Here is a 26203-nt window from a genome sequence, read left to right as displayed (position 1 = left end):
ACCTCTCTTCTTATAAGATGGGTATAATAGACTTAAGGATAATTGCCCACATGGGGCCTTGGGCAGACAGAGAGACTCCCAGTCTGCCTGGCTTTCCCTCAGCCCATCCCTGATGTCTGATGTAGAAAAAGTCTCGTTTTTCTGCCCTTTAATTTCTCTAACAGGATTAATCACTGACATGCAGAGAGCAAACAAAATCTTGATAGAATGTGTGTCAAGAAGAGTGCCTGGCAGATAGTAAGCACTCAATAAATGACAGTTATTTTTGTGGGTGGAGATGGTTCTGTTGCTCAAGATCTTTTTGGAAGTACTTTGGAAACTTCCTTCCAAATTAGCACGTTAAACTATTCTAAGAATTCTGTGGAGTGTGTTTATAGTTAAAACTCAGGGTTTTGGGGCACCTGGGTGGCTCAGTTGGTTGAGCGACTGCCTTCAGCTCAGGTCATGATCCTGGAGTCCCTGGATCGAGTCCCGCATCGGGCTTCCTGCTCGGCGAGGAGCCTGCTTCTCCCTCTAACCCTCCCCCCTCTCACGTACTTTCTCGCTCTCTCAAATAAATAAATAAATCTTTAAAAAAAAAAACAAAAAAACGCAGGGTTTTGTTTTGGTTTGTCTTCGACACCCGATGACTCTGTCTCCGGCCGACCCCCTTATTCATTAGCTTGTGCGAAATCATCTTGTCTTCTTCAAAAAGCCCAATCCATCTTCAACAACATGAGTACTTGCAGTTTTTGAAGTGATTCCCAAATAATGAGGCATATGCTCTTCAAAGAACTTCTCAAATGAGTGCCTTAAAAAATGCTTCTAGCAATGGCTGCAAGACTGGAATGAAAAAAAAAATAACATTTTAGGACCAGCACACATGTTAACATAGATGTTCTTTATTTAAAAAATATGAGGTCTGTTCCCTTCGAACAGATGTGGGTTCCTGCACTTGCCCCATTTCCACCGGGCAGGGTAACCAAGTCAGCAGCCCTAGCAGATAAGCTGTTAAGGGCTCCTGGATGCTTCTTTCCCAGCCCATCTGTGAAGCGGATTTATACGTTCAGCGCTCCCCCTCCCGCCCCCCAGGGTTGAGAGCCGTCATCCTTCACTTTGCCAAGTGGGCTGGTTCTCCAAGGGCAGCCCTGCTCAGCTTCTGCATCCTGGAGGCCCCTGGGGTGAGACGGAGGGAGGCGGCCTCGGGGCCCGCCGGGCGGCAGCAGCTGAGGACAGTGGCCAACTCTATTATTGTGAGCTGCCCCCCTAACTGCAACACCATCGTATGACACTTAGACTTACTAAGTGCTTTTTAAATCAATTATTTCATTTAATCCTCTCAATAGTCCTTGAAGCAGGTTTAGTCATTCAGTTTAGAGATGAGAAAGCAGATAAATGGAGATGAAGCCACGCAGCCCAAGCCAAGGTTCGGGTGCTGGCGCACCGCAGAGCCAGTGGGCTGACTCCAGGCCTCCCGCTCGGTCCCCCACGTGGGGCCTTGGGCAGACAGAGAGACTCCCAGTCTGCCTGGCTTTCCCTCAGCCCATCCCTGATGTCTGATGTAGAAAAAGTCTCGTTTTTCTGCCCTTTAATTTCTCTAACAGGATTAATCACTGACACGCAGAGAGCAAACAAGACCTAGTGGTGAAGTCCAGAGGCTGATGCTCTGCTCTGAGGGACAGTTGGGTCATTCTCCCTCCTATACTGGTAGCATTTCTGGTGTCAGATGCCCCTACCCCAGCCACACTGCTAGGAAAATGGCAAGGTTTTGGTTTCTCCTCAGTCCATGTTCACAAATAAGACAGATAAATATTTGAGTGCCCTCCGCGAGCCTTACTTAAGTGTCCGAGGCCAGAAAAGCCTTGTTGAGTTGGGATCTATGCTTTTCCTTTTCCCTTGTGTCCCGCAGACGTAGAGAGCCCCTCGCCACCACCTGCGTAGGCAGACGCCTAAGGATTATGGATGGTACTGGTTCCAGTGATGACAGTCCACAGGTGTTTATTTTTCATAAATGTTCACTGAGTGTCTCCCGCATGCCAGGCGGTGTGCTAGCTGGGGACACACTAGTGAGCAGAAGCAACCCCAGTCCTGTCTTATGAAGGGAGATGGGGGTTCCTCCAATAGTCACACACCCGCGGTGCATACCTGCAGTGGGGCGGTGCTGGGACACAGAGGGACCGGTACCGCCAGAGCCCCTGATGAGGATATGTGACCTAGTTAGGTGGTGGAAAGGTGACCAGTCTGCCCAGAGCAGGGGGAGGGGTCTGGTTCAGGATCCTGGAGAGAACTCAGGGTGTTGAAGCTGCACTAAGAAGGTGTTGTCCTCGCCCTGGGAACAGTGGGAAGGGAGTGTGCTAAGCAGGGGCCACAGCATTGGTCTTACATCTCTGAGAGTTTACACATGTCCCACATCCCCATGTCCGGGCAGGGCGTGGAGTGAGGTGGGGGAGGGGAGGCTGGATTAGAGACCAGACAAGAATTTATTATAGAACAGAGGGCAAGGAGGAAGCGATGTGGACAGATCCGGGAGATTAAGGTAGAAGGCAAAGGACTTGGTAATAGATCTGATAAAGGGGTTGAAGGAAAGTAAGGTGCCAGGAAGATACCAGGGTTTCTAACTTCCATGACTGAAGATTGGTGGTGTCATTCACTAAGCTCTCTAGTACCTAGCGCTAGGGATTTTTTCTTTTTCTTTTTTTAAAGATTAATGTGCCATGCTACTCATTCTGGGACATACAAATATGAGTAAGAGATAATTTGCACCCTCACAGGGCTTGCAATCTAGCAGTGGGGTTGGAGGGAGTGGTTTAGATATTCTGTCTCCTAAAATTTGTTTAAATTATGGCTGTTGCATAAAGTTGGCAATGGTAAATACACAGACACTCCTTCCAGGGGGTGGGAGGCCTTAGAACTTGGGTGCTCTGGCAGAGGAAGAGGCTGGGGATGAGGAGACATTCTTGGCAGATGAGGGAATGGCCTGGTGACCTTGGAAAGACACCATGAAACACTGAATAAATCCTTAATGCAGACCAAATGGAAAAACACAGTATGGGCTTCAAGCTTGAAATTACAGAATCGAAAACTCATCTTTCATGGGCATGCCAAGTGCAATCAAAAGAAGTGAGCCATTTATTGGGCACAAGTGGGATGAGAGTGATTTGTGAAGACAGAGGGTACGTTACAACTTCTTTTCCTCCAGCAGCCTCTTAAATTCACTGCCTGATTGTTGCTAAATCTTTATAAGTATCACCATGGCAACCATTGATATGAAAAATAATATTAGCCTGGACACTTCCGCTTCGGTTGATCTGACATTTTCCACCGCAGTGGTCAATTTCATTGTTTGTGCAGATGACTAAAGAGGGTCCTGCTTGGATCCTGTCATAATTTCTTTTGTCCCGAGAAGATGAGTGCTGGTTAAATCCACTCTGATGTTAAGAAATGACCCAGTGGCATTTTGGGAGGGGTGGCTTTACCATTGTTTCATCTCTGAGGACGTGGTGGGAGATGCACCCAGCTGGCATCATCTGTGTTGGTTCAGGGGTGAGGCTGGGGAGTCCTGTTGGGTGGTTGGGAGATTTTGCCCAAATCAGTTCCACCAGTGGCTGTGGAGGAGGTATACTGCATAGAACCATGCACATTCTTTTATCATAGGCCCACCGTTCTTATAGTTTCTTCCTTCTGAATCTCTTCCTTCTGGTGTCTCATCCCAATCCTGGGCACCTAACTCCTCAATTCTGTATTTTCTCAGAGTCTCACATTTTATAATCCCTGCTGCTTTCTTCAACCTTTCATCCAACAAATGTACAATGAATGCCTTCCCTCTGCCAGGCACCATTCTAGGCAACTGGGTCACCAGTGAAGAGGAGCCCAGAACCCCTGCCTTTGTGGGACTTAATTGAATGGCAGGAGACAGACAATAAACATGATAAATAAGGAATTGACAGGTATGTTAGGTGATAAGGGGGTAGGAGTGCTGGGGTAGCCTGGTCACAGGTTTAATAAGATTATCAGGGTAGGCCCCTTGGAGAAGGTGACACATGAGCAGACGTGAAGGAGATGAGGATGTTAGCATGAGAGAAGCCCGGCTTGTCTGAGGACCTGCAAGACCAGAGTGAGAGAGACAAGGAATATGGCCGGGAGATGTGCCCAGATGGTGGGGTCAGATGCCCTGAGGCTGGATGATGCAGGTCCGGAGGGGGGCTTTGAACATATGTGACTGACGTGATCTGGCTAGTTCTAGTAGGATCACAACACTTGTCTGGAGAATGACTAGAAAGGACTCACGGTGGCAGAAGAGAGAGATGTGATGAGGCTGTTGCAGGAACCAGGCGGGGGATGGTGATGGCTTACACCAGACTGCTAGTGGCAGGTGTGAAGCGAAGTGGTCATATTCTGGATATATGTTGAAGGTAGGGCCACTAGGATTTACCAGGGGGCCAGAACATTCCCCTTTGGTCTTTTTCTCAAGTTGTAAACGGTAGAATAGTCTTCCTAGTAAAATAGATACATATTTATATAAGGATTCCACACATGCTACCACTTTTTAAATGTAGTATTTCCTTTCCTGTAGAGGAAATTCCAACTGAACATATGGAATTGTATAAGAACAACTTAGCATCATGGTTAAGAGTGCAGGCTGCAGAATAAAATTGACTGGTCCCGGATGTGTGACCAGGGACAAGTTAGTTAGCGGCTCAGCTGCCTCAGTTTTATCCTCTCTAAAATGGGGATCATAAGAGTTCCCGCCTCATAAAACTGTGAGGAAAAAGAGAAAATATACATATGAAGCACTTAAAAATGTGTGGTCCATAGTGGATTAAAGAAAAATTAATAATAATGATTTTATTAGCATTTGCCCTAAGTTCTTTTAGTGGCTTCTTAAACTTATAAATGACCTGAATATTTTTTCTGTATTAGTATTCTTAGGGACTTTTAGTTCTCTAAAATGCCCATGGTAATGGAAAGTCATTCCTTAACTCAGTGCTACTCTGCCTTCCGAGCTGATGCAATGTTTGCTCGTTGCAGTGCACTATTGTACTGTAAAATTGTGTGTGTGTGTGTGTGTGTGTGTGTTTGGCTCTCTAGTGAGAGCTCTTCCATGTCCAGCTGAGGAATCAGATCACCCCAGACCATCCTAGCTCTACCAGTCATCGTGTCTCCTTGAACACATTGTTGAACCTGCTTCTGCCTCATTTCCCCATTCTGTAAAATAGGGGTGATCATAGAATCTATCTCACAAAGTTCTTGTGATGGTAAAATGAGGTAGTCTCATAGAACAAGGGCTCGTAAAACAGCTCCTTGCACAAAGTAAATGATCAATACATTTTGACTCTGAGTAGAAATAATGATCCCTCGGCTGGGCACCACGATGTCGTATCTCAATGTCTGAACCGCCCCCTCCCCCCCTCCCCCGCCCGGGGGAAAGTCGCTAGCTCCCATTCATAAAACATTAAGATTAGGTTTATTTAGACATGATTCCCTATAGACCCCCTCTAATTTTTTCAGGTATTTTTATCTGTTTCATCAAAAAGTACATGCTGGGACCTTCTATTATTTATTACCTAAGATAAACCTGAGTGCGTATGTGCATTTTCTCTATCTCACACAAGAACTTGGAATAAAACCATGAATGATATTTTTTCCTCTGGAGAGTTTGAAGAGTTGTTGAAATCCTAGTCATGATATTTAGTGTGTTATGAGTTCTTTATGCCTGTTGTTAAATATGCCATCATTTTATTGACACATTACAATGAAGTGGGCAGCCAGCTACAGTAATAGGCTTCCCCTAAGGAGTGTGAGTACCAACAAATCTGATGGCGGGCAATGCCCAGGAAACCAAACGTGTGTTCAAACACCAGCTAGCTTTATAGAGGATGATGGGTGCATGCATGCTTAATCCAGTGGCTGCTATCAAGTACTTCAGGCAATTTTTTTTTTAAGGATATAAATAGGTAGTCAATATCTATTAATTGGTTTTTATTAAGAATTTATATTAATTCTATTAACATTTACTTTTACGGCGTCTTGCTTTTGAGGAATTATTAATGTTCAGTTTTGTGATTTGTACTCCTGTTCTTCCACTCTACCTACACACAAAAACCACTTGGAAAAGGTCACCAAATACTGATACCTGAGGCTCTTTCTAAAGGTTGTGATCTAATTGAATTGGGATAGATCTCAAGCATCAGCATTTTAAAATTATATTTTAATATGTCAAATGTATACAGAGTAAAGAGAATTATAATAATAAGCCCATATGGATCTATCACCCAGGCATGATACTCACCTTCAGTTGTGGTTTTTTTTAAGTGTTCCCTTAGGTGATTCTTCTAATGTACAGCCATGGTTGAGAACCATCATGTTGTTCTAGTAAAATAGAAAATGGAAGGAGTATTTCAATGGATATTGATAAAAGAACAGCTAAAATTTGCCCAAGGCCACATAATGATTTTATCGTCTAGTACTCTGTTCATTGGGCTCTAATGGTGTCCATGAACGTATATGTGATACAGTAGGTGTATGCCTGCTTGATTTTGTTGAACAGTGGAATAATTTGGAAATGGGCATTGGAACACCTGGAAAAAATTTAGTAAAAGGCTTGAAAAAATAATGGTTTCCTATTCAGAATCTTTATACCTTGACTCAACATCATTCTCAGCCACCTAAGGCCACTCAGTAAAACCTGGCTCAGAGATAAGAAAGGTCTGATGAGCAAGGGTGGGACAAGTAGATTCGACTGATGAATTAGAGAAACATGTGGGAGGGGAATAGAGGTGGATATTGTCATCAGATTTACAGAGAAAAAGCACTAAACCAATGACAAATCAATCTCAAACTATAACAAAGAAGTTTTCTAGGCTATTCTGTAACATGTAAATATACATCTATCAGTGTATCTTAATGAAGTCAACGTTTGAGTTTCTACCTCAACAGTGAAGAATTGTGGACAATTCCTGGTTCCTGAGTGGCAAACACATGGAAAGCAATTTGATCTCAGAGTTGGACACAACTTTAAATATGACGTTGCCTAAGTGCCCACCTGACAGAGGACTCTGCTCTAGGGCCATACTGACATTATGGTATCTCCTTGAACATTCTAGGTAGAGAGCCTACTGCGCATAAGACAACCTGGTCCATATTACATTAGCAGTCCTTTTATTGAGCTGAAATCTCGTTCTTTAACATCCTTTTACCCAAAGAAACTATTTCTGGTGCCCCCATGTTGTCTTGCTACTTAGATATATGTAGGCATAATGCTAGAATAACATTTTTTCATGCTTATAGATCTCATCAACTATAAAATTAAAAGAACCTTACAAATCCATATGAAAAATGTAAGACCCTTACAATAAAATTATCATTAATTTAATGGGATTAATGATATTGTTTTTCTGAACAAAATTCCTCCTCTAAGGGGGTGTCTGTTTGCATATGTATGTTATACCAAAAGGTATTAATAAAGTCTCTATTTGCAGGGTTTGAGATTGTCAAATCTCACACTTAACCAAAACTGCCAGCAATTAGTTCTCCATTTCCTGTTTTAATGAGACATCCCTTGGCAACTTTGTAAAGATGTTTTGTGCACTTGGAAATTAAGGTCAGAGTTGTAGTTTTACTGCAATCTTCAGTAAATGGGCATCTAATCCAATTATTGCTGGAATTGGGTACAGAACAATCTTTCATTGTTATTTATTACTATACTTACTGCTAATGAACTGCTGTTGCAAATTGATGCATACGACAGGATCCAAGCAATAACTCTTCTTGCAATATGTATACTGACTTGTAGTGTAGACTCCCTTTAGTTCTGCTACCTATATGGCTGAATGAGGCTAACCTCCTACCACTCGTCTCTGTTCCAACTTCTATGAAACATCTGAGTACACTAACTTTGTTCCCTGTGGGATTATTGTTGTACACTGGTCTCCTGGATCCTGGGGACCTTGTTAAAAGTGCCTGCTCTCTGGACCCCAGAGGTTCTGATTTGCTTAGTCTAGGGCTGGACCCCAAGAATAGGTTATATTAACAAGCACTCTGAGTGCTTCTGATGTAAATGGTGTGAATACTTCTATCACTTTCCAAGATTATTGTTGACATGGAAATATAAAATTTAAGCTCTTTACAAACAACCTGGATTGAGGAACCCTGGCATCCTTCTCAGATTTGTATCATCTGCAGATAAGCCCATAAGCCCACCTTGCATGTTCCAAGTTCCTGATAAACATCTTCAACAGGAAAAGAGTCAGTAGAGGAAGCTTTTTAACAAAATGGCTTTGACTTATTAAATGCCAGATTTATTACAAGGAACACAGATATTCTAGATGGTATTTTCATTGATTCCCAGAACATTCTGGAAGCTGTGGACTAGAGTGGAATCACATTTGTAGGTTGTACCCACACTGTTAAAGTAAGCAAGTACAGTGAGGTAATTAGAAAGAAAAAAAAAAGTGCTAGAAAGTAGGGATCAAATTAAGAAGCAAAGCTGACAATTTTTTTTTGGTGTAGTCATAGCTGTACATTTCTTAGTTTATAGGTTAACTATGGCATGTTTGCCTGAAGAGAGAGTTAATAAACGAGACATCTGAATGTGTCTTATTACCCATTTTTTTCTTCTTCAGCTAATTCTTTTTTTTTTTTTTCCTTCAGCTCTTTCTTATTGATTGCTGTTAAAACAAAATATAATAGCTGGTTAGGATTATTTACAACTTTATAGGAGAATGAGAGGCTTGCTGGCATTTATTTTATGTCTTTTGGGGGAAAGTGATTGAAATGTTAAGTGTCTTAGTAAAACCTAATACTGATCATGTTTGGGATATCACTGTGGTCTCAGATGATGAACAGTTTGGGAGTTGAATTTAGTAATTTTATAGATTACCAACTTCCATTCTTTGTATTTTGCCATTATATATATACTGGCCAAATATAAAATAGTCTTAATGGATTTCTATTTTTACTCAAGGGGAGAAGAGAATTGAGCATTTAAACTTTATAAAGAACTGAGGATTAGAATAACCTTAATTTTTTTTGTTAAAATTATTCTATTTAAAAGGGCTGAGATTTCTAAAATATACTTGAAATGGAAAAAAATTTTAAAAAACCCAGTAAGTGTATATTTTAATACAGTGGAATTTATACAATATGTATTGGTCCCACCTTTATGACCTGTATTTTTATACGAGTATAACCTAAAGAGAGAGAGGAGGCAAATAGGAAATTCTGATGAATAGGAATGATTTTTTAAAATGATGTGTAGGCATGTCTAAACTTGTTCCCTCTCATGTGTACATATTTTTGTACATTTTATGCTGCGTTTATAATTATGGGTGGTTTTTTACTTCATTTTGCATCTGTGCTCTGCATGTATACAGACCCCTGAAATGATGTATACAAACCCTGAATGAAGAGAGCATCTGGAAGCGTTAATGAGCTATAAACTTGACAGTATTCTCAAGCCCTAGAAACTCTTAAACATATTTTTATTTCATAAGAATAAGCTTGCTACTTTTGAATTAAGCATTCATCCCCATATTTCTCTTATTTATGGTCCCCATAAGGCCGTGGCGAAAGACTTTGTGTCCTGATTTCAAGGACTTAATATGCAATGGAGGTGCCTGACGTGATCCTGAACATACAAGATGTCCAACTAGTTACTCCAAGTGTTGTTAACATCCTACTAAGGCATCTTAGGCTGAAAAACAGTCAACTTAAAAGTACTGGAGAATATGGACATTTTTAAAAAGACCACAGTGCTTTATGTGACAGTAGTCTGAGGTTGTCAAAGAGGGCAAATGAGTGTTGCATGCCTATTAAGGTAGCCACCTTTGTAGGGTTTGGTTAGGCTTTCAAGATACTCTTCTAATGCTGACGCTGAAAGGCAAAGTTCCGATGTAGTCACTGGCCAGGTTCTGCACCATTTCTTTCTGGAGTCTTGTTGATGAGGCTGACAATATGACACAATCTGCAAATTCTGCCTCTGCCTTGGCTATCAGGTGGGAATTACGTTGCAGTGCAGGCAGCAGAGTACCAGTACCAATGAGTCAGCACGCTGTTGGCACCTGGGGCTCGGTGGAGCTTTGGGGGACATCCTGTCTCTGTGGTTCGGGATGAAGTTCCACACATGCATTATCTTACCAGAAGTTAGCTATGCTCCCTTTCTCTGTACCATGGCTAGAATTCTAGATGGCTTGTTGGCCTTCAGTAATATATTTTGTATACAACAGAATAATTTCAGAAAGCCCGTAAATAAGAATAATGTTGTAAGGTAAGCCTTAGTATGGTGGTTGAGACCAGAAAGGGCATCATGAGACCTAGGCTGGAGTCATGGAATCCTTCCCCACATATCATGGATTATTTCAGTATTTGCCATGTAGATATAATAAAGCAGAAATCTGATAAACTGGGTTCAATCTGCACTGGCTCTAGGACTGTGTGAAAAGCATTCCCTTGACCCAAGGACTACTTTTCTAAAACTTACTGAAAAAGCACCAGAAGGGGTTTCATACTGGTAAGAATAAAGAATTCTCTGGGGCTATAGGAGGCTTCATTTTTGTTAGTGAGAGGAATGCAGGGAGGAATTAAGTCTTTATGAAAGAAAGCAAATCCAACTGTAATGGGATCATCACCTTGCCTTCTACTTAATTTTGTTACTTTCCTTCTCTTTTCCATGTAGAAAAGCTCATAATTAAATTTCCTGATAAGAGTTAAAAAGGTTTTTCATTATTGCTTTTACTCAGCAGGTAGAGATGTGATAATGTCGTTTTATTTTATAGGCCCCTAGTACTTTTGAAGCATAAGAATTTCGGAATTAATCTCTTATTTTATACAAGAGGAAACTCAACTCTCAAATATAGTGACAACTTAGTTCATTAGCCAACATCCATTCATTTAGCGAAAATGTTCAGTGCTTGGCTTGCAATGTACTCAGTGAGGCACTGTGGGGAGACAGAGATGACGACGAGAGGCTCCTGCATGATATTAATAAGGTAGAAGAAAAAGGATTTATTACAGAGATGTGAGCAAGTTACTGGTAGAGCTCTGTGCTGCTCACAAGTTTTTATTTGGCATTTCTTTTCTCCATATCTGTGCCAGGAAAGTCAAAAAAGAAGAGCTGAAAGCCTTGGTCAAGCCCAAAGATTTTCATAGTATTACTTCCCAGATTTACTATTAAACTATGAAGCAGTATGGTTTTTACTCCAAATTTTGAATTCATGGAATATTCAGATAATTAGCGAGGTACTTCTAACTTGTAAAAAATAGTATTTAGTATTCTAACATTTTCTCCCAAGAAAATAGACATCTGTACATTTTTGATTTTCTCCATCACCAGAAAGATTAAGATTCATGAATCAGGGAGAAAACAGTTTGCTTTCAATTAAAAAAAAGTAGCAAAAATATGGCAATAAAATGAATGAAAATATGAAGCCATCTGTGTCTGAAATGATAATGCCAGCTTAGTGTTTGTTGTAAACAATACAGTTTGTTCAAGTCCACTTTTTTTTTTTAAAGATTTTATTTATTTATTTGACAGAGACACAGTGAGAGAGGGAACACAAGCAGGGGGAGTAGGAGAGGGAGAAGCAGGCTTCCCGAGGAGCAGGGAGCCCAGTGCAGGGCTCGATCCCAGGACCTTGGGATCATGACCTGAGCTGAAGGCAGACGCTTAACGACTGAGCCACCCAGGCGCCCCGTTCAAGTCCACTTTTAAAGGAGAGTATTTAAGTGTACACACAAACAAGGAAAAAAACCCTTTCTTCATTCACAGATCTTATATGACACGCACACAGCCATATAGGTACAAATGTGAGATGTGTATATATGTCTGTAATATTCCTGTGGCCTGATAGAAAATTAATATAGGTAATCCCCAAATCTATCTTCCAGTATTTGAACTATCACCATTATCTGTCGCTTGACAGTTCAGGTCCTTGTTACCTGTGGTACTTGGAACAATGCCACAATCCCTTCCTATATCAGCTCCTTGTATTTGCCCCTCCATTCTCCAAGTCACCACATTATTTTTCCTTTAACAAAACTTCAGCCACGTTTTCTTGCTTAAAATGTCCCAAAGGTGCACATCTTCTACTGAATACAGCTTCACAAACTCCATAGCAACATAGTAACCATGGTTTTCCAATTTTCTCTCCCATGCAACCAGAAAAATGCCCCCTCCCCTTTTCTATTGCCTTTGCCCTGTCCTAAAAACCCAGGCCAAGTCTCCCCAATTCCAGAGGCTTCACTGACAGACCCAGCCTACTAATCTCTGCCTCCTATTCTGCACCACATCTTTGGCACCCAATAGTAAATGCACTATTTTTGTGAATCCATCCTGCCACCTTGAGTGGCTGAGCTCCTGAAAGGGTGATCAGGACTATTTAAAGAGGGCCTTAAACATTTTAATATATATGAGTTGGTTACTTGATTAGAGCTTATTGTGAGATGACCTGGAATAATTTCTTTCACCTGTAAATCAGAGCGTGAGCACCCCCCCCCCCCCAATTTCAGCTGAAAGCCTGATCAATGACTTACTCCCCTGATAGACTGGGAAGCTTGGGAGACCACCTGTAACTGGATCTTGATGGTGGAGAGGAAGGAGAAAATGGGAAGGAGGGGGCTGCCGAAAGACAGGAAACCTCTTCCTTCAACCTTTAATTCAGGTGTTCCCTACTAACTTGATATTTCTTGAACACCCACCCTGCGCAAGACGCCGCCAATTTGATTATTTTTTTCTTTAAAAAAGAAAAACAAACAAACAAACACTGCAGCCCCTGAGCCAGTAAATTACTCACCTGATGGCCAGGAACACCCTCCCCCCTCCCCCTTACAGGGGGTGTCTGGGAGGCATAAGGAATGGGACAGAAAGCCTGGGCTGTAATCTAAAGTGGAAATCCAAAGTCTAACGCTCTTGGCAACGGTCTCGAGGCGTTGTCCCTGAGCCAGACCCTGCGCCAGGACGGAGAAGCCTGTTACAACCTAACTGTCCTGGAGTGCTGCGGTGGCCCCCTCCCCCGCAGCTGGGAGGCGACGGCAGGACAGGGTTGGCTTTCTCTGCGCCGGCTCTGGGCGTGTGCCCCCGCCGCAGCTCCGCGGAGCCTCCAAGCCGCCTGCAAAGGGGGGCGGGGAGCGGCGGCGATCAGCCCGCGTCTGCGGCTTCCTCCCCACGCCGGAGCCTCCTGCGCACAGCCGGGAGGACGCCAGCCCGAGCCTCGTCCCCACGCCGCGGCGCGCGGGCTGCCTGCCCAGCCGAGGTAACTTTTCTGGCAGCCGGAGCGGAGGGGGGCGGGGATCCGAGGGGGTCTCCGGTTTGCGAGGCGCGGAGGACTAGCGGGAGGCCGGGGGCGAGGCGCGCGCGGTGCGCGGCTGACGCGTGGCTCCGGCGCCGCACGGCCGCCCGAACCGCGGGAGCCCAGCACCCGGCCGGGCCCTGGGACCCGCCCGCCCTCCGGCCGGGACCCCCGCTGGGCCGGGCCAAGCCGGTGCGCTGCGCCCCCCCCCGGGGACGTGCCCGCTCCGCCCGCAGCGCTGCAGCATCGGCTGGGCGGGCGCGCGGAGCCAGAGCATCGGCCTCCGGCCTGGGGGCCTTCCCCGGAGCCCTGGCAGGGAGGGGCGGCGCGAACCCCGCGTCCCTTAAGTGCCAGTTTGCCCAAATCCCCCGTTTGGGGCGCCATGTTTTAAGTTACCCCTGGGCCGGGGGCGGGGGCGAGGGCGAGGCGGGCTGCGCAGGGAGGGGCGGGGGACCGGGGGCGACACTGCGGCGCCGCCCGGGGCGGTTGCCGGCGGGCGGGAGGGGCCCTGCGCCCAGCGCGACGCGGCTGCGGGGTCGTCCCGGGTGCCTGGCGCGGGCGGGCGCGGCGCGGGGCCGGTAAGGTGCGCTCGCCGCAAAGCATCCCGGCTCGGCAGCGGGCCGGCCGCTTTTATGTAACTTGTCTCCTTCCCCGAACTGGGGCGGCGTCCCCTCGGACGGCGGCGGGAGCTGCAGCCCGGCCGCTGAGGGAGGAGGGAGCGTCCTAGAGAGGTTGCTCCTGGCCCGGCACCTGCGGCGTTCCTCGCCCCAGCCTGCGCTCCCTTGGCCCCCCCACAAAAGCCGGAGCGCGGGGAGGCGGAGGGGCCGGGGAGCGGCACTGCTCACCTGGCGCCCGCGGGGCTGCGAGCTGCTTCGGGAGGTGTCTGCGAGGGCGGCTTTGCGGCGCGTGGGGGTGGGGAGGCCGGGCCATCGGACCGCGGGAGTCGTGGTCTCGGCCAATTCCAGGCGGGTGTTTCCCCGCTCCTGCTGCGGGGCCTGGCTTTCTCGGCTTTTCCCTCTCATCTTGCCCTACTTCTTCCCCTCCCCCTTTCCCCTCTGCCCTCCAACCTCTTCCAAGTTCATGGCTTCTGCAATGCGGTGGGTGTGGTTACCTAGTAAATTGTAACTGGTCCCTTGCAGTGGGAGCAGTCTTTCCTTTTGGGGTTTTATATTTACGGATCCAAAGTTTTCTAGGGTTTTCTCCTCCAGTTGCAGCCCAGGGTTAAAGCTGGAAAGAGATTGTTGGAGAACTAACAGAATGATAAAGAAAACATGTGGTATTAATTACGTGTGGAGGCTGGGCTGGGAAATCCCGAGAGGGCAAGGCAGTCCTGCTAGTGCAGTGCTTCCATTACGTGTTTAAGTTGGTGTTTCAGTGTTTTTACATTAGTCTTGCAGTCCTGCAGAACTGCTTTTGCAGATATCCTGCCTGACCTTTTTGGGGGCCCATTTTAGGCTCTCAGAGGCAGCCAGGTGTCCTGGAGTTTCCCTTGGAAGCGTGAACATTCCTAGTAGAAGAGTCATCACACTAAGTGCTAAAAACATTCTTTTGGGGGTCTTAGTCTGATGTTTAAAGCCTCAAGAAATCCAAAATTATAAAATTCCACTTCTATCTGGGAGCCCTGGATCCAGCACCAATTACTGCAAATTAAGCAAAAAAAGCCCCATTAAGAAAGGGAAGCACCTCAAGCTTGAGTAAACTCTGGGGAGTGGGGAGGCGATTTATACCTTGGCTCTAACAGGGTTTTTAAAAAATGTATCTTAATTTTGGTTTCAAACTTTTAAAACTTAAGTTGGAATAATAAAATTGTGAGAGGAAATAAACTGAGATTGAGAAACAGTAACTTTAATTTGTTAATTTCACAAGGCACTGATGAAAAAAATCTCTGAATACTGTTCTATTTGCATTATAATTTTTTGGTGGTTTAGAAAAGCAAAATATATCAGAGGCACAAGGTACTGCATTAAGTTCAGCTAGCTAATCCGCTTCAGACAAATACTTTTTTGCAAAAGAACATGTTTTGTGAATGATTTATCAGTAATAAAAAGTAGCCACATTATTTAATTTGTGAACCCCTTTTAGGTGAAGGATTGAGAAGATACAGGTCAAAAGTCAGTGTCTCCGCAAAGTATTTACATTTAATTTTCAGGTCATTTCTTCTGCATGAATGTGATTTTAGGTTAGAGGCAGTTTTTGCCAGTTCTTGTATAGGGTTTGGACTTTGGCCAACTTTGAATTGTGTTGAAATAGGAGACCAGGGAATTTTTTTTTTTTACTTGATTAGAAACTATTTTATGTATACATTGGTTTTTTTTAGAACTGTTTGGTCAAATGCATTAAGGGGCTGCCCAGGTGCAAGACAAGCAACCCTTCATGTACTGAGAGATGTAATATTGTCATCAGTTTGTGAATCTTTTCTGGATTTACTCTATGTTGATTAAATATGGCAGGAACTTTTTGTCCAGGGTATGGTCTTACATGTTGTAATATACATATTCATCTTTTAAGTTAGTGCTTTAAAAAAAGTCTTAAAATTCACAAATTAGAATTCATGTCCAATTGGTGACGTAGAACTTCATTCAGGAGTAAGCCGAAAACTATACGTTTGAGAGAGAGAATTTGTGAGAATTTGGCTATAATGAAGAGAGATATTACTTATTTACTTGACTGTCCTGGACATCTTTGGTTCCCATAGTGCCTTCCAAGTATCCAGACACCGTTCTGTCCTGAATGTCAGCTTTATTATGGGATATAGACTTACTATTGAAAACCATGAATCAAATTAATCTTTAGCACCACTTCATTTAGAGAGATCTTTAGTGGTGCAATTGCTGCATCTATTTCTTTCAAAAGGCTTGCTAGCGCTAATTTGTTGGGAATTCGTCAGGCACTCTTGGAGGGTTCTGCTGTCATTTGATTTGCCTTGGCAGCAAAGAATTGTGTGCTCAGAAGCAAGGACTGGAGCAGTGAAGTCATTGCCCTGCCTGGTGTTGTGACATCACTATGGCTCAAAGGAAACAAGGGTGGGGCAGGCAAAACCAGACGGTCTGAAGCATCTTGCTGGCTTTAACTTTGCCTGATAAATGAACGAGACTCTCCTTTCGCAAGTTGAACTGCACCATAAGGTATTGTTTGGAGGATGGGAAGGTAGATGTGAATTCAAGGCTGCATAGGAAAGTGTGTTTCATAGATCAAGGAAGAGGAGGGTTGTTTTTTTTGTGTGTGTGTGTGAAATAGTAGAAATCATTGAATTTCCCTTTTACTGGGTAAAACACTATACGTAATCTTTAAAAAGGGCCATTTAAAAAATTATCCAGAGAGCAAGAATAATGAGTCTATATTTTTGTTTATGCACAGAGCCAGTATTTTTTTTTTTTTACTATTCTTTGTACTAAAATAGCATTCTTGCTAAATTTTTGGTTTAGATTATTAGTATTGTCTTTTAAAAGTATGTGTTGTCTATAAAGATAGTGTGTTTTCTGTGTAGGCGGTGTTCTTTCCGATTTATTTTTGAGTGATGTGATGGCAATTGGCAATGATGGAAAAAGCTAGAGATCTCACAAGTTTACAGGATATCTGCAGTGATTTGGGGTAATTGATTTCCATTTAAATTGTTCAAATTATTTTATAATTTAACATTTTAATCCTAACTTAGATTTCTAGTGCACAGATGATCACAGGCATGTTTCACCCAAATTAGTATTGAATAAATTACAAAAGGAAGTCTGAAATTCTGAAACTGTAAAGTACATTTCATGTTTTGATTTCTGCATGTAATGTGACATGAGCATGAAGAAATGAAGACTCCTGGAATAGCTGCAGATCTTCATTGTCTTTTCTATACCTCCTTGGTCAAGATGACTATCATTTTTTTCATGTGAGTGTATTATGCATGTAGAGGCTCTGGGCAGTTCTTCACTGTGTAGCGATTCCAGAACAATTTCCAAAGCAAGGGGGGAAAATGGGAAGAATGACACAAGTAAAGAAGTTGAAATTGCAGATCACTTGGTGGAAAGGTCTTCGGAATTGCATTTTTAGACCTTGCGGTGATTGGTTAAATTGCACACTTTAGAATTGTAAGCTTCTATTAGCACCAAACCTCTAATTCTTTTGTAATTTGCAGTGCAGAGAAAAAGCTGACAACTTAATTTTTAGATTGCTGACATTTTGATACATTGTTCTTACAGCTCTTCCTTACAAACTTAAAAAAGAAAAAAAAAAAAAAAGCAGAAAGGTCTGTACTGGACCTAGGAAAAAATGCAATATTTAACTGCTTCGTGTATTTATTTTTCTCTCCAGTTTTACTGAGTGAGTGAGTGCATGATGTGAGTAGGAACTTATTTTTCTTGGAGTTTCATCCCCAAACCAAGTACAGGTCTAAACACTTATAGCACTGAGTAAATATTTATGGACTTGAATGAAAAATGAGGCCATTTGTGACTTATGCTTCACTACAAGAAATATTTGAAAAGGCTTCAAAGGCACTGCTACTCTATTTAAAAATGAGAATTACTGGACCCATGTCTGCAGTCATTATTTTTAATGGCATGATCCTCTTCATAACAAGCTTGCTATTCTGCCCATAGCTTGAATGAGGTAGGTTCTGGAGGTTTTGCCATATCAGAGAAGAAAATACTGCAGGTACCTAGAGAAACAAGAATGGCTTCTTTAAGGGAAGATCTGCAGGCGGCCTGCTTCCTTTCCTGCCGGCTCTAATTGGTGTCATGGAGGACATCAGTGTAGAGGGAATTCTCAGAAGATGAGGAAGGGGATTGGACTGGTGTGTGACAGAAGCTGAAAATGGATTAGGGCTGGGTGATGATATTGATCCTGACGTTGGACTAAAAAGAGAAAAACTATTTTCTATTGTAGGTCTCTCCTCTTTGGTCATTTTTGTACATAGTGCTTACATTATCAAACAGTGAGTTTCTCTGTGTCTGTGCAAACCCCAATGTCATCATTTCTACAACAAACATATTTTTGCATTTTAACATGTCTGAGTTAGAGATATGACTTACCGTTGCTCTCAGCCATGTGGCAGAGAAAGCAGGCAACTGATTCCACTGATTGGAGCATGCGTCCAAAATTGGAGATTGGATGTCAGGTGATTGGAAGATAATCGTGGAGTAGTAACGGGCACTGGTAAGAAATGGTGCCTCACTGATAAAGATGCATAAGGGATGGCATTGTGGGAAAGCATGGACAGTAATAACTGAGTTGGCCTGCAATTCAAAGGAGGCAGAGTCTGACCTCGGCCAAATTATTTTGTTTCTGTGTATTTATTTATGCATAGAATACCTAAATAAATCTAAGAATTCTTTAACTAGAAAAGAAAAATTCTGATGTATGAGTCATAGCTTGATTGGCAGAGTGCTGTGTCTCTTACAATGAATGGTGTCATGAATTTTATGGAATATGATTTGTCACTTGGGTGTGCAAATTTTTTTTATGAAGAATACTTTATAATCAGTTCTTATTTATATGGCCCATTCTGTGTATTTGTAATTATTTTTTTAAGATTTAAAAAAAATTATTTAAAGAGAGAAAGTGCACACAGGCGGCAAGAGGGGCAGAAGGAGAGGGAAAGAGAGAATCTCAAGCAGACTCCCGCTGGGTGAGGGGCTTGATCTCACTACCCCAAGATCATGACCTGAGCGAAACCAAGAGTCAGACACTTAACCAGCTGTGCCACCCAGGTGCCCCAGTAATTATGTTTCTTTTGTGCATTACTTGATAGGACACATCTATTGAATGGTCTTTGTATTCTGTTTTGGTCCTTGGAAGATGGTTGGACTTTGATTGAGATTAGTCCTGGTACTTCAGAGGTCAACAGGCCTAAATTTAGCTGGAATGTAGCCTTTACACTAGGGAGCAGTAGGAGACGAGTCGAAGGAGGAAGTGTGGGGCCTGCTTGTGGGAGGTTTTGGGATATGAGACGAAAGGATATTTTGGACTTTACTAGATAGTAGGGAGCCAAGGAAGGTAATTGAATAGGAAAGAAGAGTGTTTATCTGGTGATGAATGTAGGCTGTATTGGAAGAATAGGAGTCTGGAGATAGATGATCTTTTGTTAATGGCCTAATCCAGAATTTTTCAGAAATTGATTGTAATGATTTCTCCTCTCTGTGATTGGTATTTTGGCAACTCCATATATTTTTTGTGGTCACATTCAGTTGGAGATTAGTTGTTGTTCTGGGGCTGTTTAGAGTGGAAGATTAGATATATGGAAGATGGGAAGATTTTCATGCTGCTTATTTATCCTTCCAATGAAAACATCTTTGTTATTTTAGATATTAAAAAATATTGCATGCTTACTTTAAAATATGTTCTAGGGGCGCCTGGGTGGCTCAGTGGGTTAGGCGTCCAACTCTTGATTTCAGCTCAGGTCATGATCTTGGCGTCATGAGATTGAACCCGGTGTTGAGCTCCCCACTGGGCATGGAGCCTGCTTAAGATTCTCTCTCTCCCTCTCCTTCCCCACCCCCCTAAAAAATAATATATAAAAAATAATAATAAAATGAAGTAAAATATATTCTAAAATACTGAAAAACAAAAAGCTCTAGAGACAGCTGCTGTTAATATTTTTGGCAAACATCCTTCCAGAGCTATCTCTTGGAATGTCTAATATGCCGCAGTGGGTCCTGGAATCAGACAGACTTGGGTTGGGCTCCCAGTCTTGCTATTTAATCGTTCTGTGACCTGGATCAGCTTTCAACTTCCTTGACTCTGTTTGCTAATTTCTAAAATGTCCATAAGGTTTACATCTCAAGGATATGAGGATTAAGTGATACAAAACATGCAAACCACTGAACACAGTATCCGATGATGTTTCCTAAGTGCCTAGTAAATAGCAGTAGCTTTATTTTGTGTATGTAGGGACTCACATAGGTACATAATATTTTACAAGAACAGATTTCTAGCTTAAACATTATATGTAACCATTTTCTTTTTTATGTAACAGTATGTCCTGGGAAGCTTTCTCATGTATACAAATTTATATCTACATCATTATTTTTAATGGGAAATAAATATTTTCTTTGGGCCCCATGCAATACTGGTGAAGGATCATTACCTTAACGATGGTGATTATTTGAAATCTTGTCATCCAGCCCCTCCTCCTCCTGCTACTTTCTGCTTGTACTTTTCGTCATTGTCTTGTAGCACACACATCAGGGGGCTGTGGTGAAACAGGACATTAAGCAAAATTAAAATATCTAATGGCAGTTGCGTGCATTTCAGTGTAATGTGTGTGTACTTAGTCTTAATAAACTAAAACAACCAGGCTTTCACCATATATTTTTTGATTTCTTAATTCATACTGTGACCAGAGTGTATTCACAGACAGAGGACCTCCCCTGGCACAGCCTAACCTTGAGGTCCCAGGTACCCACTGTCTCCCCTCATGCATCGCGGCATCCCCAGCAGGTAGCAGACACCACAGCCTATAACTGAACTGGACTCTGAATTCAGAGTTGAGACACTTCAGAGTCTGGGATAGTTTAGGAGGTGTGGAGGCATGGGGCTTCCAGAGAAAGGGGGAAAAAAAAAAGCTGCCCTGGGTCTTGTTCTGATTTCTGAACCTTGCCTTTGTCTTCAGCAGTAGAGGGTTAGCGAATGTCGAACTCTGTTCACAGATTTCATGCAGATTCTCCAGGGATATGGGCCACTCTGTTATGTTAAAGTCAAGCCCATGGTTTTGACTGTTAGTTTTACTTGAAATCCATGTTGTTTTCCTACATTCATGTGGCTGAGGAAAATAGCTGTATGATCCCAAGATGGCACTAACTGGCATGGTGGACCTAGGCTACTGCTAGGTTGCCATGATGGAGCCTGAGCCCAAGGATGGGCCTGGGAGTTGTTTGCTTCTATGTAATTTGTATCTAGAGTTACTCACATCATGGAGCTACAGTGTTTGGTAATTTCATTTGAGAGAATTCTTGATTTTTGTCTGCTTTATGCCATTATTTTGTGCTATAGGTGGCAACTTTTATTAACTTGAGCTTAAGAGGAATGCTGTTAGTGGACAAAGTATGGGGTTGGAAAAGATATAGAAGCTGACCAGTTTGCTCAAGACATTTGGAAAGTTCTTCCATTTGAATCCTGAAATCTAGATAGCAGTAATTCATGGGGGAGGAGCTATGTTGTAGAATAGAGAAAATACAGTAAGTTAGAGTAGATATGGGTTGAAATATCTGCTCCCCTTCAGCTGGGTAACTTGGGGCAGCTTCCTCCATTTCTCTGGGCCAGGTCCTCCAGCTGTGAAAGGGCAATGATGGTGCCAACGGGCAGGTTGCAATGGGACTTAAATATCCGAAGACCTCTAGAGCCATGTGTAATGAGAGTAGGCACACAGTAAATGTTTGCCCAATTAAGCTACTCTGTTGTTTGCCTACTTTGCTTGTTCCTAGAGACCTGTTAGGAATTGTGAGGTTGCAAAGAAAAATCCCCAAGGGGAGTATGGAATTTTGGGACATTCTACCACAAACTCCATAATCCAAAAGATGACCCTCAATGAGAATATAGAATTTTGTCAAATTTGAAACTCCAAATGATGGTAATAGAGGTTTGCAAGGAATTAGCCACAGTGGTTTTCACATTTTCTTGTGTAACAGAATTTCCTGGGGAATTTGTTAAAAAGCAATTTCTAGGGACCCATCCATAGTTCTCACTTAATAGGTCTGGAGCTGGGTCCAGGCATCTGTATGTCAACAGGTGCTTTTAGCGGGTTCTGATACTGTGGTCCCTGGGCCACATTTTGAGACAGCTATCTTAAGGAATCTTGTCTCAACAACTTTCTAGTTTACTGGTTACTGTCTGGTAAATATGTAATCTGGAAAGATACTACCCTGTCAATAAATAGTACTAATGTTTGAGAGAATGCTCAGCATAAAGAGCCCTGCCTGGTTTCACTATGGCTGGTCCATCAGTTAATCCCTTTTGTGGCCCTTCTAGGAAATTAAGTAAAATTTAAAAGATTAAGGAAGTAGGATTAAAGGTTAGTTTTCTTATCTGTTAAATAGGGATGATAGTAATTATGTAGCATAATGGTCAGGAGTATTAAATTAGTAAGCGAGAGAGGAGCCTGGCTGACTCGGTTGAGGTCTGATTCTTGGTTTTGGCTCAGATTGTGGTCACGGGGTCATGGGATTGGGCCCTGTGTTGCTTGGGGATTCTCTGTCTCCCTTTGCCCCCCCACCCCCACGCTGTAAGTAAGTAAGTAAGTAAATAAAATCTTCTTTAAACTAAGTAAGTAAATAAATAAATAAATAAAATCTTTTTAAAAAATTGGTGAAAATACGAGGCTTGGTATGCCTTCAGTTGGGGTTAGTTTTCTCTACAATAATACAAAAATGGAGTATAATCTGTGAGGAGGAAATGCCTCTATGGGTAAAGGTGATTCTGCTGATCAAAATCATACTGAGCTATTTGGGTTTTACAAATATTCTTAAGTTGTTAGGAAGTTCTTACATAGATGAAAATGAGTAAAACCTTTGTTTTCTTTGCAGCTGTTAGTATTCTTGGTGATATTATATAAATGGTAAATGGCCGGATTACATTATGATGGATGCTAATTAGCTTTATTTTCTCTGTTCTCCATCCGAAAAGGACACACTTCTCACTTCTCTATGTAGAGAGGCAACAAAACAAAAGTCATTTGTATTTAATCTTTGAATTACATCAGTTCCTCAGTCTCTACAGGTGAGTTCCAGGGGGAGCTTCCAGACCTCGGAGCTGTAGCCGTGGGGCAGCCTCGCAGGCCTGAAGCGGCTTTCGCGAGCGAGATGAGTGACTTAACCATCCTCAGACACTGGCTTTTCTCCTCACTGCAGTGTCTCTAAGTATCACCAGACTTGCATCTTGGAACCACCTGTATGAGTGCCTTGACATTCAGACAATATATGTAAAGGGTAAAGGATGCAATATACAAATATTAGTAAATTTTCATAATCTCTTTTTCTACTTAATTTCCAGCAAAGTGTGCCTTTGAAACATTTATTGGTTTTATCTGTTTACCATCATACCTGTTATTTCTACATGTTCTTATTTAAGAGTTGGATTTCAACCTGGTGCTCTCCTTGCCTGTAACTTCTCCTGGCTAGAATTCTAAACGACCTAGTGTACTGAGGAGCCGCCCGAACACGCGTCTACACACTGCCCGTGGCTGGCTTCCACTCTCTCTGTCTCAGTGAACGTTTTACTCTCCCCCATGATGAATCCAGGTCTTCTCCACCCAGGCCAGCTTCTGTCCCAGCTATCCCTTCTCCAAACGACTCTGGTTCAGGTGTCTGTCAGACTAAAGAAAGAAGTGTAACAAACCAACCCCGTCTTTTGACTCCGCTTCCTCCTCAAGCTTGGAGCCCATGTTTCTTCTTGGCTGCTTGGCCCTGAGCCAGGCTTCTTTGAAATTATGATTTGTCCAAGCAGGATGCTCATTTGGCAACAGTGATGGTTCATTTTAAAAGATTCACTAAAGGATACCAAAATACACATTTAGACCGTAAAGACCAATGACATGTACTAAAGCTTGGCACTTTGAGCCTTTGTAAGGTTTGGTTCCTTTGTTCATTCCTTTACTCATTTATTTGTTTATTCCACAAATACTTCTGGAAGGCTCCTCGTGAACCTGGTACCTTGCTTGGTGCTAGGATGACAGCAGTGAACAGGACAAAGCAGACCTCTCTGCTTTCCTGTTCGCCCTGTAGTTTAAGTAGGGGGATAGGCAATAAGCAAATAAATGTGATTTCAGAGGGGGATGAATGCTCTGAAGCAGGACCAGATGACAGTGACCACGGGTGTAGAGGGCTACTTTAGATACTGCCATTTGGGGACTTCTGACATTTTACTAAGTCCTTCTTGATTGTACCCCTCCTCTTCAGGTGTGATACTAATTCTCCATTGTATGTGGTCCGGGGTAGGGACCACATCTGTAATCATTGTGTGTGTGTGGGCCTGGTACAGTGCCTCAAGTGATCCCCTGTCACCGCTGAATAAAGAGCTTTTACTCTTGCCCCCCCTTTCCTGTGCCTTACCTTTCTTGTGATATTATTTTGACTTTGAATACACCTCCTCTTTTTTCTCGTATAAGTTTAATTTCTCCTGCTGTCCTGCTCAGATGTGGACTGTGAAACTAATGACATTTGTTACCTACGTTTGAATTCGTAATTTTATAATCCTTTTTCTTAAATAATGCCCCCCAAATTGTAAAAGCTTTGGTGCTTACAAAGCCTACATCTGCCCCCTGAGCCTACTTCAGTTTCAGCTGCCCCCTTTCCTTGGTCTGACTGCAACTCTAGTTCACCAGAATCCAGAACCTTGACTGTGTCCCAACTCATTCATGTTCTTCTGAAGGATCCTGCAGGTGTACACGACAGACAAGACCAAAGACTCGTGTTTATTTGCAAGTTGGCTAAAAGAAGTCACCGAGCCTCTCTGAGGGAGAGATCTAAATTTGCAGAGCAACCCCATTCTTCTTCCTGTAGAATTATTGCGACGACCAATTGTGTAATTGATGGGAAAGCACTTGTCGAGCTGTAAAGATGCGCACGATAATAATCGGGGGTCTTTGTAGGGATAAGACGGCATGCGTGGGGGAAGGAGCATGTCTGACTTCTTTCATGCTCTACTCTCCCAGTTCTGTGCCTCGGTTTGTTCTCCTCACAAGGGAGTATGTCTTGAGTACTTACTAAGTGCCAGCACTAATGCAGGTACCAACAGTGGAGTGGCGAACAAAATGACGAGCAGTGCCCGCTCTCCTGGGCCTCCTTGTCACCCAGGGCACAGAGATCAGTGTCTGCTTGGCAGTGACAGTCCGCCAGGACTAGTGCAGTGATAGGGGCATTGGGACCGTGAATGAGACCCAGGAAGCTCTCCTACCCAGACTTGGGTTGTGTGGTCCTGGAAGGAGAGGGCGAGATGTCAGACCTAAGACCTGGGCAGTGACCTAGCATCAGCGCATGACAGACACAGGGGAGGGCCTGACTGGGTCGAGGCTACAGGGCATGTTTGCAACGACTGGCCAGTGTGTACAAAGGCTGAGAGGAACAAGGGAGTTAAGTCACTTCAAGGAGCTGAAGGAAACTGCATCTGGCTAAGAAGCAAGATGGGATCCGGGCACAGTGGGGAGATGATGAGATGAGCCTTGGAGGCCACTGGGCCAGAGCTCAGGGCCCCAGGAACCATGTTGCCTCGAGGAGATGCAGAGGCAATGAGGAGTATTGCCCTGTTGGAACATGTGGTCAAATGTGATTTTCAGAAAAGTTACTTTGGCTCTTGTATTAATCTAGGGAATTTCCTTTGTAAGAGACAGTATATCAATTGTTAAAATGACTGTTTTTGAGTCATTTGTTTGAGTGAATGAATGATTCTGTAAACTTATTTAATAAGTCTTGATTCCATAGCCGTGTAGATTTATAACTTCAGGAAATACCTAACCTTAAAAATTCACTTCCTTTTTCTGTAAACTAAAAATAATCACATTTCACAATAAATTTGACCTTCCAGCAACCCTGTGTATAAGTCCTTTGCACATAGTAAGTACTCACAGCAATATTACTGTCCAGGCAGGAATTCAGGGTAGTTTGAAGTAAGGATGTGGTGGTAGAGACGGAGGGAAATGAATCATTGGGAAAATGTTTAGGAGGTGGATTTGTGGTTTGGGGATGTGTCTGGGTTTGGGAGGTAGGGGAGAGGGGAGTGGCCCCACTTACTGCCCCTGAGCTTACATCCAGCAGAGGAGGCCTGGGTTGATGGTGGGGTTGGTGACGGGGACACAGACATCAGGAGTTCGGCCCAAGGGTCCTGTGGGACATCCAAGGAGAGATGTCCAGGAGGCTTTACACAGGAATCAGCCAGCCAGAGAGGTCCAGCTTCAGGGTTGAGACACAAGTCATTAAAATACAAAGGGCATTAAAGCTGGGGAAGATAAGGTCCTAGAGAGAGGA

At 43.2% G+C, this 26203-nt stretch overlaps 1 protein-coding gene and 1 long non-coding RNA gene across 15 annotated transcripts in view; one reads left to right on the top strand and one right to left on the bottom strand.

The window, feature by feature from the left end:
• Positions 1–542: 542 nt before the first annotated feature.
• LOC118004599 lies at positions 543–14509 on the bottom strand. Its single transcript, XR_004677632.1, has 3 exons — positions 14108–14509; positions 6269–6348; positions 543–822 (listed from the first exon to the last, which is right to left on the bottom strand). It is a non-coding gene; the product is annotated as an uncharacterized LOC118004599 (long non-coding RNA).
• Positions 12696–26203, top strand: part of EPB41L3 (erythrocyte membrane protein band 4.1 like 3) — a 151732-nt gene continuing 138224 nt past the window's right edge. For 5 of the 14 annotated variants that reach the window (XM_034996026.1, XM_034996018.1, XM_034996025.1 and 2 more), the window contains exon 1: positions 15032–16387. The gene's annotated coding sequence lies outside the window, so the exon portion shown is untranslated. Of the gene's footprint in view, positions 13227–15027; positions 16388–26203 lie in introns of those variants that run through there. The other 9 variants (XM_034996015.1, XM_034996019.1, XM_034996013.1 and 6 more) reach the window with 5 other exon arrangements.

Source organism: Mirounga leonina, unplaced genomic scaffold, assembly GCF_011800145.1.
Source record: "Mirounga leonina isolate KUSES-001 unplaced genomic scaffold, KU_Mleo_1.0 Mir_93, whole genome shotgun sequence".
In the NCBI taxonomy this organism is placed as follows: Eukaryota; Metazoa; Chordata; class Mammalia; order Carnivora; family Phocidae; genus Mirounga; species Mirounga leonina.
Note: the sequence above shows the minus strand (reverse complement) of the source record. Positions and strands in the feature narration are given on the sequence as shown.